At 40.6% G+C, this 17,230-nt stretch overlaps 1 protein-coding gene across 4 annotated transcripts in view; it reads right to left on the bottom strand.

Moving 5' to 3' along the window:
• ACSL3 (acyl-CoA synthetase long chain family member 3) overlaps positions 1-17,230 on the bottom strand; it is a 75,323-nt gene that overhangs the window by 40,187 nt on the left and 17,906 nt on the right. Inside the window, exons 2-3 of one of the 4 annotated variants that reach the window (XM_023259728.2) lie at positions 15,518-15,575; positions 1,648-1,752 (exon numbers count right to left, since the gene is read on the bottom strand). The exons of 1 other annotated variant lie outside the window; for it this stretch is intronic. The gene's annotated coding sequence lies outside the window, so the exon portion shown is untranslated. The remainder of the gene's footprint in view (positions 1-1,647; positions 1,753-15,517; positions 15,576-17,230) is intronic. 2 more of the 4 variants (XM_023259729.2, XM_023259727.2) reach the window with 2 other exon arrangements.

Below are 17,230 nucleotides of genomic sequence, written 5' to 3'. Positions count from 1 at the left end.
GGAAACGGCTTGGGTGCGTCCGAGTGAGACAGGGACCCGAGACGTAGCTGGTCAGCAGCTGCATGGCTGGTGGGAAGGAGACGAATGCAAGTCTTGACACGAAGGAGTTTAAGATGCCTGTGAGTCATCCAAACATAGAAACTATGGGAGTTAAGAGGGATCAGAGCTGGAAGCACACCTTTTAGAGCCATAATCAGATGGAGGAGGACAAGGTAGGAAATCTCCGAGATCAAGTTCAAGGACAGAAAACTCTGGAGGGAAACCAAAGCCAAGACTGAAGAGCAAAAGCCCACTGGCGAGACCAATAAAAGCAGAACCTGGAGAGGGCAGGACCGTGAAAGCCAAGCGTTGGGAGAGCCAAAGGAGGAAGCGTTCAGTAGCATCACACGCAGCCTACATGTACCAGCCACATGCAATTAAGACATTTAATTTTTCTAAAATGTTTTAGATAAACAAGGTAAAGTAACAAACCTTTGGCCAACTGCATCCTATTTGCTGAAGGGGCTGTGGAAAATCTAGAACTAGGAAAGCAGTCACAGGTACCCTCTTATGTTGCCTCGTCTCAGAATGAGTATCACCTTTCAGAAAACAAACCTGAACAATTAAATCTGTTCATTTCCTTCTCAACTTTTAGATTTCCAATCCACTTTAAGAAGGCCTCGTCCATCCCAGGGTTGAACTACTGTCCTCCTGTATTTTTTCCAGGATTTACATAATTTTTACATTTAGACCTTTAATCATTATGGAGTTTGTTTTTCCACATTGTACAAGGGAGAAAGCCAACTTCTTCTTTCAGATGAATTACCTGAACTGCTTATTAAATCAACCCCACTTTTCTCAATGACCAAAACGTCATCTTCAACAGTGAGTTCTTGTTCACAACCGGATCTGTGTCTAGACATTATTCTGCTCCTTGGACCTGGCTACTGCTTTGTCATGCCTCCAAATACAGTAGATTTACAACAGTGATTCTCAACTGTGATACACGGACCAATCATACCAGAATTGCTTAGAGTGTATTTAAACAGAAGGCTCCTCAGACAGGTCTTCCCATTCTTTCCTCCCTACCCTATAAGCTGAAAACTCTACTGGCAGACTCACTTTTAAACCACCACCATGTAAGTTTTATGTGCACTGTTTGAGAACTACTATTTTAAATATCTAGTAAGACTCACACTCTGCATGTGCTTCAAAACTTTCTTATCAATTCTTACAGATTTACTCTTCTACATAAATTTTAAAGATTTAACATTTGTCTGGTGAAACTATTTGAAAATCAAAGGAAAAAACACATGACAAAACATACAGAGCTGTTATAAATTAAAAAGAAAAAAGAGTCAAGCGTCATGTAGAGGAAAACAAAAGAAAAAATGCATACAGGTGTGAAGGTCACTGTTGACCTTGAAAATAGCTGTGTTAAGGATCAAAGCCCAACTGGAGAGAGTTTAGGAAAGAAGAGGAGGAGCACTTTAAAGAGGAACAGAGAAGTGGATACTAGGACAGGACAAAGCAGTCTCTCTTGTTTTAAAGATAAGAGATAGTTATAGCTTGTCTTCATACTGAGGGCTATGACCCAGTAGAGGAAGAAGAAGATTAAGCAGAACAGAGAGTGAGACACAGCACACAAGTGGAAGAGGTTGGCCTTACAGAGGAACAGGGGCATAGATGCATGTGGGCGGTACCAGGAGCTAGTAGAAGATTCTTTTCTGAGTGCTTCTATCTTCTCAGAGTAATAGGAAGCAAAATCACTGGCTGAAAGGGAGGAAGAAAGAAAGATATTAGAAAATTAAGGAGAAAGGGGCACCCAAGTGGCTCAGTCAGTTAAGCATCCGTCTCTTGATTTTGGCTGGGGTCATGATCTCGCGGTTCATGGGTTCGAGCCCCGTGTTGGGCTCTGCACTGACAGCATGGAGCCCGCTTGGGGGTGTGTGTGTGTGTGTGTGTGTGTGTCTCTCTCTGTGTCTCTCTCTCTCTCTCTCTCTCTCTCTCTCTCTCTCTCTCCGTCCTTCTCCCTCCTCTCAAAATAAAGAAACTTAAAATTAAGGAGAAGTAAAGTATCAAATCTAGGAGAACAGGAAAATAGATGGAGCAGGAGCCAGTAGGCTCCCTCCGCAGCGCCTAAAGCCCGCCTGAGGTCTGAGTCCTGATGTAAAGAGAGACCCACCCAGCTGTTGTGTGCTTCCCAGCCAAGTTCGGCTGGCGGAGCACAAACGTGAATCCGACAGAGAGCTGCATTAACCCAGGAGAGGGTTTTACCAGCAAGTACCAGAACGAAACGTGGGGAAGGGGAGGAAGACAAGGGAATGAAGGCTATTTCCAAGGCAGTGGCTACAATGACTAATCAGGGAGTTTTAAGCCGAGGAAAGGATAGCTCCTAAGGAGGTAAAAGGTTGGTGAAAAAGAGACAAGATCAAGGCAATCAGGTCCTGCGTTGGGTTACAGAACTGTTGGCGTTGAGGTACTAAAAGAGAGCAAGATGGAACTGTCTTACTAAAAGGAGGTGATGGTCTGAATCGAATGCTTGAGACCGACAGTGTAGAAGGCATACAGTTATTGTTCATGAAGAGGACTAGGTTGTGATAACAAAGGGACAGCAAAGGCAGAGTATGAGATCATTGAAGGACAGGAGGTCAAGAAATTCAACTGGGAAGATATTGAAACCACTAAGAATCATGACAGGATAGAAGCAGAGTCATAGCTTGATGTTCAAGTATTTGAGGAATAAGGGGACAGATGACTGCAACAAGAAGGAACAGTAAGCAGTACAATTTAAAGGCAAAGCTTGGAGGACATGCCACTATCACTTCAGAGGCAAAAAACTGTGTTAAAGTAACCAGATTAGGCCCAAGATGGAGTCACTCAGGCTAAACCCAAGTCAGCAACCCAAAACTTAAGCTTCCACCGTTAGCTCACAGAGAAATAGAAGACTTGGGTCAACCAGTCGGCGCTTGCCCTCTCAGCAAGTTACCTGAACTGGCTCCAAGACGTTCCTTTGCTCCACATGAGAAAAGTAACCCCGCCTTAAACAATCAGCAAACGCCCAGTATACCTTCCGTATTTCGGCTCCCTTTGATCTATAGAAACCTCACCTTTCAGAGCTCTTTGGAGCTCCTTTCTATCTACTCATTGGATGCTGCCTGATGAATGAATTACTGTATCGGTAAATTGTTCGTGGGAAATTTTCTCTAAACAACTGAAAACAAAATGATCTAAATCAATCAAAGGAAAAGCTGAAGAACATATACATCCGCAGTATGAACGATGAGGCAGCCATTAAAACTAGTTATATGTACTTGCAGTTGACCTGAAGGGACTTCCATGCACCTTGCGAGTTCTTAAAAAAAGGTATATACGGGCCTGCATGGTTTATGTCTGACAACAACAGTATGGACAGGTCAAGGTTTTTAAGCAATTATTTATAAATTTTAAAGGAAGCTATTTTGGGTCAAAGTACATTAATTTCCCACCATAAAGAATATAAAAACTTCCATCTTTACTATACTCCCAGAACTGCTAATTAAAATAACAAGCTGACTCAAGTTTAACAACATTAAAAGAAAATGACCCATCAAATACAATCTTTTTTTTTTTTTTAGCAAATACAATCGTAAAATGAGATTGTTACATCAAAAGAAGTTATTCACTCACATCTTGCATCACTTTAGCAGTTAGTTGCTTTAAATCATCCTAACGATCAAGTTTAAGAAAATTCCTTCTCTGTGTGGCTTCTACCACTTGAGAGGAAGAACACAGGAGACCTGGGGAGTGTGGAGGTGGAGGTGGAGGAGGAGGAGGAAGGGCATATAGGATTTTGTGTAACTGTCAGAAAGCTGAGGACAGAGCAGCTGGGGTTCTGAAAATAACTGTGCATCAGGTAATGGAGATTAACACCCACCTACAAAATCACCCTCAAATAATACACTCAGGAGACATATGAAATTCTGATGTTAAGATAAAATTTTGGGGCGCCTGGGTGGCTCAGTCGGTTAAGTGTCCGACTCTTGATTTTGGTTCGGGTCACGATCTCACCACTTGTGGGATCAAGGCCCACGCCGGGCTCCAGGCACACCGCACAGAGCCTGCTTGGGATTCTCTCTCTTCCTCTCTTTCTCAAAATAAATAATAAAATAAACTTTTAAAAAAAGGTAAAATTTTATGTTTTAAATTGTTAAGGAATATTATCATAGTCCTACAACCTGTATTAACTCCCCAACTTTCTTTAAAAGCCCAAAAAAAAAAAAAAAGCTACAAGTCATATGAAAAGCTTCCACAGACACCATGTGCTTTAGTAATAGGAAAAAACCTGTAAATGCCTGTATTGTGGGGGAAGGGAAAACCAATAAGTAGGTTGCCACAGGGATCATGTTCATACGCACATATTAAATGGCTTTGCCTGCTCAGATCTGGTTGCATCTGCCTACAGAGACTTCAAGAACCTCTGAGGCACAGGAGAGAGAGGGCACAGTAGTATCTCAAGCCATTCATCTCCATGCGCCGCAGGACTGACCAACGGAAATGGCAGTCTGGCTCAGAATCCACGACTTCTACAGTGTTCACGGGAGGGAAGCGGCCAGTAACACCATTACGTTACTCCGCTAATACAGCGCGTCTGTCTGCTCACTACCACCTCCCTCCAAAACACCACCCGCAAGCTCCAACTCCCAGAGCAGGGGCAGAAGCCCAACACTTAGAAATTCTCCTACGAATCCACTGGGAGCAGAGAGAACACCCCAGGAAAGAGGGGAGGCGACGAGACAATGCTCCAGAGGGGTATCTTGATTCTCCACAATCTCTTGGTTAATCCTGCCCATTACCCAATCTTATTTCCACCTGGATTTTCCTTATAGTCAACAAAACCCAAACATGCATCGACACTCCAGAAATATTTATATCTGGAAAAAAAAATACAGCTCAGCATGTTATCTCTAAGATAGTATATAAATAAGGGGATTGTACACCAATGGATACCAAGGTATCTGTGTTTGCTGGCGTGAAATATGCCTTGAATTTTTCACCAAACTTGAAACAAATGAGCAATTCTGAGTACCAATAACGCAAGCACCGTGTGGGGAGCTTTATATCATCTCACTGAATTGTTACAAAAACCCAGTTTCAAACAGATCATGCCCAAAGGCACTTACAACTAACAGATGAAGTAGAATTTTAACCTGTATGTTTGACTCCCACCCAAGCTTTTTAATTCCTCCACACTCCCTGAACTCTAGGCTTAATACTTTATTGTTAAAAACAAAACAGGGACGGGGCGCCTCGGTCACTCAGTCAGTTAAGCATCTCTAGATTTCCACTCAGGTCCTGATCTCGAGGTTCCTGAGATCAAGCCCCAAGTGGGGCTCTGTATGCTCTCTGCTTGGGATTCTCTCTCCCCCAATCTCTCTGCCCCTCCTCCACTCATGCTCACGTGCGTTCTCTCACTCTCTCTCTCAAAATAAATACACTTAAAAACTAATAATAATAAAAGGGAAAAAAGTGGAGTCCTTCACTACTTTAGAGACACTCCTTTGCACAAAAGTCACATTTTACATAAACCAAAAAAGTCCCTGAAAAATTATCTAAATTATTTGTTTTGAAATAAGAAACTGGGTCAAGAAGGGCAGAAAGAAAGATTTCCTTCCCAGAGCGAGGCTCTAAGGAGTTGTAATGAGAAATGCAACCAGCAATGACTTGCTCTCAGGAAAAAGTTTCTTTAGAGGCAGGACCCTGGCTCTGATGAGGACACCTGCTTCTCTGCTTCCCCAGGCTAAAACCGTAACAGAAATAATATGACAAAATGCATCTCTGGCTCAGGAGAATGTGTTGTTGTTGTTGTTTTTAACATTTTTTTCCTCAAAGCTTCTGCCATTTAATTTTATTTTTTTTATTTAATGTTTTGTTTATTTTTGAGAGAGACAGAGCACGAGCAGGGGAGTGGCAGAGAGAGAGGAAGACACAGAATCAGAAGCAGGCTCCAGGCTATGAGTTGTCAGTGCAGGGCCTGACACGGGGCTCGAACCCACAGACTGCGAGATCATGACCTGAGCCGAAATCAGACAGACATCCAACCTACTGAGCCACCAGGAGCCCCTCACCCTTCCTTTTAATGAAAGAAACACAAAGGATTTCTCCTAAAACTTCCAATATTAATACAGTGATTAATAACTTGGAAAATTTCAACTCTGACTCCACAGTTGTTACTGGTCTACGGATTATTAGATTGTATGGCTGAAAAATCGAGGCCATTAATCCATTTAAGTACTCCCTTAATACAACAAATAAAAAAGTGAAGAAATTCTGTACCAGGAAGTCTACTAAAAGCATTATTAGAGGTTTGAGTCATATTTTCATCTGAATTAGATTAACTTCCAAATTCACAACTAGAAAGTTTTATGAGGAAACAAGAATTGTGTCCTTTTCTTTTTAAGACAACTCCTAAGCTTGTGTTTATTCTAACCACAGGAAATGAAATTCTGGCCCTGAAGACACTGGAAGGGAGGGGGATAAGGAGGAAGAAATGGGAGGGAAGGGGAAAAGGGAAGAAAGAGGGGGAGAGGGAGGAAAATTCAGCTAGTCTTTCCCATAAACATATTTACATTAAAAATTAAAAAGCAGCTGACCAGAGTCAACTAACTTTACATAATCTTCAGTTATTCACTGTAATTTTTAAGCTTTTTCAATCCTTTTATCATAATAGTTGAAATAACAGTAGGCCTCAAATATTCTCTTTGAACCACAAATATAGTCCCCTGACTTCGCTAACTGGCTAAGACACATTTTTTTTTTCCAATCCACTTTTATCCTATCTTCCTTTTCTAACGTCTGAGCCAGATGTTTTTTAAAAAAAGAAAAGTGTTGAACCTTGAATGAATCAAATAGGAAATAGAAATTAGGCAAAGGAACTTATTATACCTTTCTCAGCTTGATACAGAACGGGGGTTTCAAACACACACACACACACACACACACACACACACACACACACACACACACCACAACACACACATACACAAGTATACTAGTCCTGGCTCTGCCACCACTTACCATGACACCCTGTCCAAGTCAACAAATTGTAATTTTCTCACCATAAATGTTGATGCGATTCAAATAAATCTACTGTAAGACTAAACTGTACTGATGCTAAGGGCTCCCAAATCAATTTCAGAGCAGTGAAAACCATCAAACATTGAAGATGTAGGAGGAGCCCAATTCTATTTCTGTCTTCTACATAAGATACTCTTCCCCCTTGGTGGGGGGGGTGGGGTAGAGCAAGAGTTCCCTTGCTTTAAAAAAAAAAAAAAAAAAAAAAAAAAGCAAGACCACTCAACAAGATTTCTAAGGTCTATTTCCAAAATTCTAATTTTTTCCAATCAGATCAGACTATCTCCATGGTGGGCAAATGAAGAGGTCCAAGAAGCGAGTAAGGAAAGCCTTTACTTCCTTCTCATTTTGAATCACGTGAATGCACTATCTTAACAACAGCGATTTTTAACATAGCCTAGAGGCAATATGGGCAGTCTGTGAGAATGTGCCCGTGTTTGACAGGCTGATCCAGCAAAGATGGGATAAGGCTCGATCCGTCTTGGCTAAATTTCTTCCCAAGTGAAGAACCACTTCAAACCAACCAACACACACACACACACACACACACACACACACACACACACACGTTTCGACGCATCGAGCACAATACGGTTCCATATATTCATCCTGAACTCTGGCATCTCGAGCCACAAAGTTAAAAGAACAAGAGTCAAATACTACCAGATGCTGCATTTATTTAAGCAAATAAATGTATAAAACCTAAGGTCTACACAAAAAAGCAGCTAAGTGATCTTTTCACACATCGCTTTACTCTTACTTAAGGCTGTCAGATTTAACAAATAAAAACAGAAGACAGCCGGTTAAATTTGAATTTCAGAAAAACAATGAACAAATTTTAGTGTACATATGTCTCATGCAGGATCTGGATCACGTAGTAAAAATTCAGTCGAGGGCGCCTGGGTGACTCAGTTGGTTGAACATCCGACTCTTGATTTTGGCTCAAGGCATAATTTCACAGTTCATGGGTTCAAGCCCCATGTCGGGCTCTGCACTAACAGTGCAAGAGCCTGCTTGGAATTCGCTCTCCCTCCCTCATTTATGCACACTCTCTCTCTCTCTCTCTCAACAATAATAAACTTAAAAAAATTTAATTGTTTTTTATCTGAAATTCAGATTTAACTGAGTGCCTTCTTCTGTTTTATTTGACAACTGTACTCCCATCCCCAGGTGACCACAAAGTGTGACAATTAATTAGGATGACCAACCACTCTGAGTTGCCCAGACTTTGGGGTTTCCCAGGACACAGGACTGTCAGTGCTAAAACTGGGAAAGTTTGGGGGTCCCTGGGTGGCTCAGTAAGTTAAGCATCCAACTCTTGATTTTGGCTCAGGTCATGATCTCTGATCTTGAGGTTCGTGAGATCAAGCCCCAAGTCGTGAGATCAAGCCCCTGTGCTGGCAGTCTGGATTCTCTCTCTCTCCCTCTCACTCTGTCCCTCCCTGACTTGCACATACCCATGCACACTCACTCTCTCTTTCAAAAATAAATAAACTTTAGAATATAAATAAAAAATATGGGGTGCCTGGGTGGCTCAGTCAATTAAGTGTCCAACTTTGGCTCAGGTCATGATCTCAAAGTTTGTGGGTTCGAGCCCCACATCGGGCTAAATGCTGCCATCTCACAGCCTGGACCCTGCTTCGGATTCTGTGTCTTCCTCTCTCTGTCCCTCCCACATTCATACTCTGTCTCTCTCTTTCTCTCTCTTTCCCTCCCTACCTCTCAAAAATAAACATAAAAAATTGTTTTAATAAAAAATGAATAAAACCAGGAAAGTTTTAAGCAAACCTGGACAAGCTGGTCACTCTACAATTAACCATCTCAAGGAATAAGCAAACAAATTATAGCCTCGATTCCACCACTAGTTAAGTTTGATCTTTTGTTTATGAAACAACTTTTCTATACTTCATCTTCCTATATGTGTCATCATTTGGATAAAATGGAATGCAGCAAATAATAAAGGACTTTGGAAAATGCAAAGGCATTATAAATGCCACTTATTAGTATAGTTGGTTTGGGTTCTCTTTATGCAGAGTTTCAAAGCAGACCATTACTTGGTTTTACTGTGCTGACAGCTCAGAGCCTGGAGCCTGCTTCAGATTCTGGGTCTCCCAACTCTCTCTGCCCCTCCCAGCTCATACTCTGTCTATCTCTCTCAAAAATAAACATTAATAAAATTTTAATTAAAAAAAGAAAACAAACAAAAATGAACATTTTTTCTCATGTCTAGTACTCCATGTGAAGTGTAAATATCCTTGGACACAGAACTATTGGATCCCACTCTGTGGATCCCACTCCAGTTCCAAAGGTAAAGAATACACATAGAATATAATTCAGGGCCAACTCTGTTTAACCAACTCAACTTATGTGGCCTCCATACATCTATAAAAGATGATCCTCAACAAACTTCCCTGTCAGGATTTTTAGAGTCTCCCGTCTACCCTTAACAACCTCATGCCAGAACTCAGCAATACACAGGAGAGTACTCAGAAGTGGTTCCGTTGTTCCTTCATCAATCTTGTCATGTGACAATCCCCAACCACCCTCCAGCCAGAGAGCATACACACATACACACACACACACACACACACCAGCTCAGGGTTCTGAATCATTTTGCCTCAACTTCCTCATCTAAGGGAAAACCTATTCCTACTGTGCTTTCTATTCGTCTTCCAAGCCATGTAACTCCCCTCTGATGATTGTACCCAGAAGAGGTAATCTGAGATTCTCTATATAGAAGTACACCTTGTTGTATCAGATAATTTTGTTCACGGTTGATGCAGTGAAGGGAAATGGGGAGAATGGCATGTTCAATCATCCTTATATTATCCACATGTTAGGGCAGAGAACTTAAACCCTGGAGCCCTACTTCACAGCACTGTTTTGACAAATTCTTCAGTGTGTCCTAAACAGCCAAGAATTAAATGCCTGGACCATATTAGAACAATATTAAATAGGACCATGTACTCCTTTCAGTGCTAATTCCTTACTTATTCCAATTATCTCCAAAATGGTTAATAAGAGCCACCTATATAAATATTTCAGGAGACCCTAAACTATTAGATTATATAACATCAGCTTGGCTGGTCGGTACTTGAGGGTCTTAGCAATTTCAACCCAATCCAGCTAAGGACTTCACTGAGTATTACATTAACCTAAATCTGAGCGAGTGGATTGGTTCTGGTTCAATTAACAACTTCACTTTTGAACTTAACTATTTTCTTCCCTACAGTAAGAATAGAACACAAAATTCAAGAAAATTCAAAAGCCAGAGGCTAAATAGTTGCAAGCATGTGAAATATGTCAGCAAAAGCAAATGAGCATAAAATCAGCAAAATAAAGTATGCGTGTTTGAGAAGAGGCAGCTCAGGAAAGTTTAGCCTTTGAGAATGTCAAGACATTAAAGTGTCAAAATTAAGATTTTCAAGATAATTTTAATCTACACTAAGTCTACCCAATCTATACATTTTAATTTCAAAGATTTATAAATGATTCAGTAAGATTCTTTACCTATTTGCTTATCTTTTCCTTCATTCCCCTCAACCCAAAAGCCCTTATCTTGCCATATCAGTTAAAAACAAACTTAAGAAAAAAGCAATACTAAGAAGAACCTATAAGTAAATCGTGGAAATATGGAACTACAGGATAAATAACCTGCATTACACCAACCAACATTAGATCAACTTCATTATTTGTACTATCTAAACATTACAGAGCTAAGAATAAGGTTTAAATACGCAATACTTCCTCTAGTCAATACTTAGTTTTCACTATATTTCATTTTATTCATATTATCTCATCCTATGTTTCCTTTTTTAGCTCTTTACATAAATGTTCTTCTTCCTATAAACCGCCTATTTTACCCCTAAGGAAGCTTTTCTCAAACAAGAAGTTTCAAAATTAAAACTATGAAGATAAAGAGTAGTCTTCCCTCTCCTCCATTCGCCAGTGTGCCCAGCTTTCTGGCCTCTGCAGCTTTTCCACACGTGGTCAAAACCTAAACTGTTGTTTTAAAAATAGAAGGCACGTGGGAATGCAAGCTGGTGCAGCCACTCTGGAAAACAGTATGGAGGTTCCTCAAAAAACTAAAAATAGAACTACCCTGCGACCCAGCAATTGCACTACTGGGCATTTATCCACGGGATACAGCTGTGCTGTTTCGAAGGGACACATGCACCCTCCCTCATGTTTACAGCAGCACTATTAACAGTAGCCAGAGTATGCAAAGAGCCCAAATGTCCACCGATGGTTGAATGGATAAAGAAGACATGGTATATATATATACAATGGAGTATTAATCGGCAATCCAAAAGAATGCAATCTTGCCATTGGCAACTACATGGATGGAACTGGAAGTACTATGCTAACTGAAATTAGAGAAAGACAAAAATCATATGACTTCACTCCTATCAGGACTTTAAGAGACAAAACAGATGAACATAAGGGAAGGGAAACAAGAATAATATACAAACAGGGAGGGGGACAAACCACAAGAGACTCTTAAATACGGAGAACACACTGAGGGTTGCTGGAGGGGTTGTGGGAGGGGGGATGGGCTAAATGGGGAAGGGGCACTAAGGAATCTACTCCTGAAATCATTGGCGTACTAGATGCTAACTAATTTAGATGCAAATTTAAAAAAAATAAAAAATAAAACAACAACAAAAATAGAAGGCACAAGAAAAAGGTATCTACCTTCAACCGTTAAGAGAAATATTTGGCCTAACTCAAAGAAGCCTTTTCCTGCTAAGCCACAACAAGCCGCACACCTGCTGCTGTCCGCACCTCCTTCCAACCTTCAAATCTAGATCACCTTCACGTACAAGTGACACTATTCTGAATGATCCCTCCCTACTGCATGGCTACACGCAGATAACTCTCTCTGCTACCATCTGAACGGGTAACACTGGATCATTAGGATGAGAGATGAAGTCCTGAAGTCCATCAGAACTTGTCTAGTCTAGGAAATGTTTAAAGAGGGGCACCTGGGTGGCTCAGCTGGTTGAGCGTCCGACTCCAGCTCAGGTCATGATACCACGGTTCATGAGTTTGAGCCCCGCATCAGGCTCACTGCCATCAGCACGGAGCCCACTTCACATCCTCTGACCCCGCTCGCTCTGCCCCTCCCCCGCTCAGGCTCTCACTCTCAAAAATGAACACTAAAAAAAAGAAAATTTTTAAATATAAATTACCAGAAAGTATTTAAATGTAAATTACTAGAATCACTGACAGAATACACTTTTTAAAATCAATGTATATACTACTTGGCAAGGAGAAAGAATGAAATAGGCTTTTTGTAGCAACGTGGATGGAGCTGGAGAGTGTGATGCTAAGTGAAATAAGCCATACAGAGAAAGACAGATACCATATGGTTTCACTCTTATGTGGATCCTGAGAAACTTAACAGAAGACCATGGGGGAGGGGAAGGGAAAAAAAAAAAAAAGAGAGGGAGGAAGCCAAACCATAAGAGACTCTTAAAAACTGAGAATAAATTGACGGTTGGTGGGGGTGGGAGGGAGGGGAAAGTGGGTGATGGGCACTGAGGAGGGCACCTGTTGGGATGAGCCCTGGGTGTTTTATGGAAACCAATTTGATAATAAATTTCACATTAAAAAAATAAATAACAATAATGAACTTGCTGAGCATCTATAATAGATTTAAAACACTAGATAATAACCTCAGTAATGGCTCTAAATTGATTTTTGCCCAATTCTATGTTAATGTTCTCTTTCAAATTCTACATGTCCTTTTTATCTTTTAACTTAAAAAAATGTTTTAATGTTTATTTTTGAGAGAGAGAGACAGACAGACACTGAGCACAAGTGGGGGAGGGGCAGAGACAGAGGGAGACACAGACTTCCGAAGCAGGCTCCAGGCTCCACGCTGTCGGCACAGAGCCTGATGAGGGGCTCGAACTAACAAGCCTCGAGATCATGACATCATGACCGGAGCCAAAGTCTGATGCTAAACCGAGTGAGCCACCCAGGTGTCCCTAACCAATAAATAGCATTAAGACAAAACTCTGTAATCAAACTCTGCTCTTCCAGATTTTTTAAGGAGTATAAATAAAATACTGCAATCTAACAACTACACTATGGACATCTCTGCATGTGAATCAGTTCAATTTTTACACCATTTCTGAAGTCACAGGCCTTCTGAATATGTGCAGTTGCCAATGTGACATGGAGGAGTTCTAAGTTTTAGAATTCAAGACACTGGGTTCCCCAAAACCGTCTGGAACGTTCCTTTTACTTCACAATATACTTAACCTGTATACAATGGCAAATGTCCTTTCCCTTTTTGGGTACCTGATCAAGCCTAGGCAACATTATGAGAGACAAAATTACTTTTGTCCCTTTGCCACAGCACTTTTTTCCTATCCCCCAAATAGATACTTAAACTCTAAAACCACTTCCCCATTGACCCCATCCAGCTGAGCCTCTATAAAGGCAATACTAACTGTAGTCATTTATATAAATGCCTTACTATTTAATACCCATTGCTTAATACACAGTGAATTATATGTGCGATTTCAATTTCATTGTAAATCTGAATTCTGTTGACCCATTCTTAGCTAGAAATTCAAAGTTTGGAGTTTTCAAAACCCACTAATCACTAAAAGGAATCTGCAGAGATTCCTACCGTTTTCTGACATTTATTTAGTTCAAAGCACTCCTCATGAGGCCAAGTACACCACTCAAGAAACCATAGGCAAAGAAAGGTCTAAAATAAAAGTGAAGGCACATCAATGGGCATGGAATATTCCTTTTTCCATCACACCTGCTTCATTAAAAGATGCTAATCTTGGGTATGCACATGAAAGGTCTAGAAGGACACACTCCAAATTGGTAAGGGATAACACCCTTGCAAAAGAACCACGGGAACAGCAAAGTTATCTGCTACTTACACACTCCTATACTGTTTAGCTTTTAATAACAGACATAATATTTGTTTGAATTCTTTTTTAAAATTATTGTCAGCGTTTATTTATTTTTCAGACAGAGTGCGAGCAGGGGAAGATCAGAGAGACAGAGAGACATAGAATGCAAAGCAGGCTGAGGCTCTGAGCTGTCAGCACAGAGCCCGACGTGGGGCTCGAACTCACGAGCTGTGGTATCATGACCTGAGCTGAAGTCGGACACTTTACCGACTGAGCCGCCCAGGTGCCCTGTTTGGATTCTTTTTAAAATCAGTAGATAACGGGGCGCCTGGGTGGTGCAGTCAGTTAAGCGTCCGACTTCAGCCAGGTCACGATCTCGCAGTCCGTGAGTTCGAGCCCCGCGTCAGGCTCTGGGCTGATGGCTCAGAGCCTGGAGCCTGTTTCCGATTCTGTGTCTCCCTCTCTCTCTGCCCCTCCCCCGTTCATACTCTGTCTCTCTGTGTCCCAAAAATAAATTAAAAAAAAAAAAACAAAAAAACAAAAAAAAACGTTGAAAATCAGTAGATAACATAAAAATCAGTAAATTTGGCTGATACGGACAAAGATTTTGGGGGGAAGGAGCCAAGACTCTGAAATGATCTTCTGAAACAAGATAAAGAAATATCAACCAGCATGATTCTAATTGATAAAAATGCTTATTGCTTTTATATTCTCAAAGCATTTTATCAACACAGACTATTCCTTTTAACAGTTCTATCCAATTTTACTTTTACGATGAAAATTTTCAGTTCACTGGATCCCCAAATTCTTGCCCCAAAGTTTCAAAACACTAATTCACTTCAGAAGCCACAGTAAGGAAAAAAATAAAACATTCTACATTCTATCCCATCACAACTATAAGTGACGTGCAGAACTTAACTGCAGGTTAACAAAAAGCCCACAGCCGTTTTCCTGGCCTAGCACCTACAACTTCTGTTAAAATATCCATTTAGAAATTTAAAATAACACTAACACAAATTTAAAATGACTGTCACGGGGCACCCGGCTGGTGGCTCAGTTGGTTAAGCGTCCAACTTCGGCTCAGGTCACGATCTCATGGTTTGTGATTTTGCTTCAGATTCTCTGTCCCCCTCTGCCCCCACCCCGCTTGCACACTCTATGTCCCTCAAAAGCAAATATTAAAACATTTAAAAATAATAAAAAAATGACTACCACATGTTGAGATAATACCACTCTAATCAGTGCTAAACTTCACAAAATAAAGAGGCTACTGAGTTCAAATTCACACAGATACTTAAGTGAAATTAAACTGAGAAAAGGAAAATCAGTAATATCGGTGAATAACATGGCTTAATATTCCAATGGGTTTGTACTGACTTAAAATTAGTAGGAAAGCTACCTTCTAACTTTCATTATTCTACAATCACAAAATGGGAAGAATTAATAAACATTTTTCTCTTAGACCATTTATACACACTTGATTTTAACTTAATACATTTTATGCCTAAGAGAAATATTTTATAATTAAAAAATTAACATTTTACCAGTTGACAACGGTAGGACGTGTTAGTGCCTTCAAGGTATGCGCCTTTCCTTCAAGATCTGTCAAAACACACAGAGACAAACATTACTACTTGTGGTCTAGTTAATCGGAGCCAAATACCAGCCTTTTCCTAGAAATATTTTTACTTCCAAAAACCCACAGAAAAATTTGTGGTTTTTTTCTGAAAACACCATCTATCACACTAGCAAATGACATTTTATCACTGAAAAAAGCATATGGTTTATTACTATACACCTATCATAATGGCCAAAATCCAAAATACTAACATCACCCAATGTTGGCAATACGGTGCAAGAGGAACTCGTTCACTGCTGGTGGGAATGCGAAATGAACGGCCACTCTGGAAGACAAGTTTGGCAGTTTCTTACAAAACTGAACATATTCTTTACAATATGATCCAGCAACTGAGCCTCCCTGATATTTACCCACATGAGTTGAAAGCTTATGTGTCAAAGAAAAACAGAAGACAAAAAACAAATACAAACATTTATAGCAGCCTTATTCATAATTGCCAAACCTGGAAGTAAGCAAGATGTCCTTCAGTAGGTGAATGGATAAACTGTGGTCCATCCAGACAATGGAATATTACTCAGCACTAAAAAGAAATAAGCTATCAAGCCATGAAAAGCCACAGAGGAAATTTAAATGCATATTACTAAGTGAACGACGTCAATCTAAAAAAGCTACATACTGTAGGATTCCAAATTTATGACATTCTGGGAAAGGAAAAGCTACTGGGACACTAAAAGGTTGCCGAAAGGAAGGCGGCATGAAGAGGCAGAGCACTGAGGATTTTTACGGTGGTGGAACCACTCTGTATGCTATAACAGCAGATACACACGTATCATTACATATTTGTCAAAACATCATGCAATGTACAACACCAAGGGAGAGCCCCAGTGTAAAATAAGGTCTTTGACGACGATTTATCAGTCTAGGTTCACTGACTACAATAAATGTACTATGCTGGTGTGGGATTACTCATAATGGGGAAGGCTGTGCATACGTGAGGGCTGGGGGTTTACAGGAAAATCTCCGAACCCTCTGCTCAATTTTGCAGTAAATCTGAAACTGCTCAAAAAAAATAAAGTCTCGGGGTGCCTGGGTGGCTCCGTCGTTTTAGCATCCAACTTCAGCTCAGGTCATGATCTCAAGGCTCGTGGGTTTGAGCCCCAAGTTGGGCTCTGTGCTGACAGCTCGGAGCCTGGAGCCTGCTTCAGATTCTGTGTCTCCCTCTCTCTCTGCCCCTCCCCTGCTCACGCTCTGTCTCTCCGTCTCTCTGCAAAAATAAACTTATAAACAGTATTTCACTGTGTATACAACACTTTTATCCATTATTTCAATGATTTGCTCAATTGCTTGTGAAGCAAATAGATTTGCAGTCATCATAGTCATTAAAGAAATATTTTAACATCAGCCCAAACTCACAGAGCCTGTAAGAGCTAACTAACGGTTTATTAATTTCCTCATTCCCTGTAAGGCAGCCAGATATACTAAAAAAAGGAATAGGTCTTAAAACCAGATATCCCTGGGTCCAAAATCCCCACTCTGTTCCTCATTAGCTATGACTTTAGACAAATCATTCATTTATTCACCCATCTATCCTTCGGGGGTGGGGGGGGGGGTGGGGGAATCTTATAAATCTACCTGCTATTTCTTGTGCCAGTTTATCCATATGTAAATAAGGACAACA

Source organism: Felis catus, chromosome C1 (genome assembly GCF_018350175.1).
Source record: "Felis catus isolate Fca126 chromosome C1, F.catus_Fca126_mat1.0, whole genome shotgun sequence".
Classification (NCBI taxonomy): domain Eukaryota; kingdom Metazoa; phylum Chordata; class Mammalia; order Carnivora; family Felidae; genus Felis; species Felis catus.
Note: the sequence above shows the minus strand (reverse complement) of the source record. Positions and strands in the feature narration are given on the sequence as shown.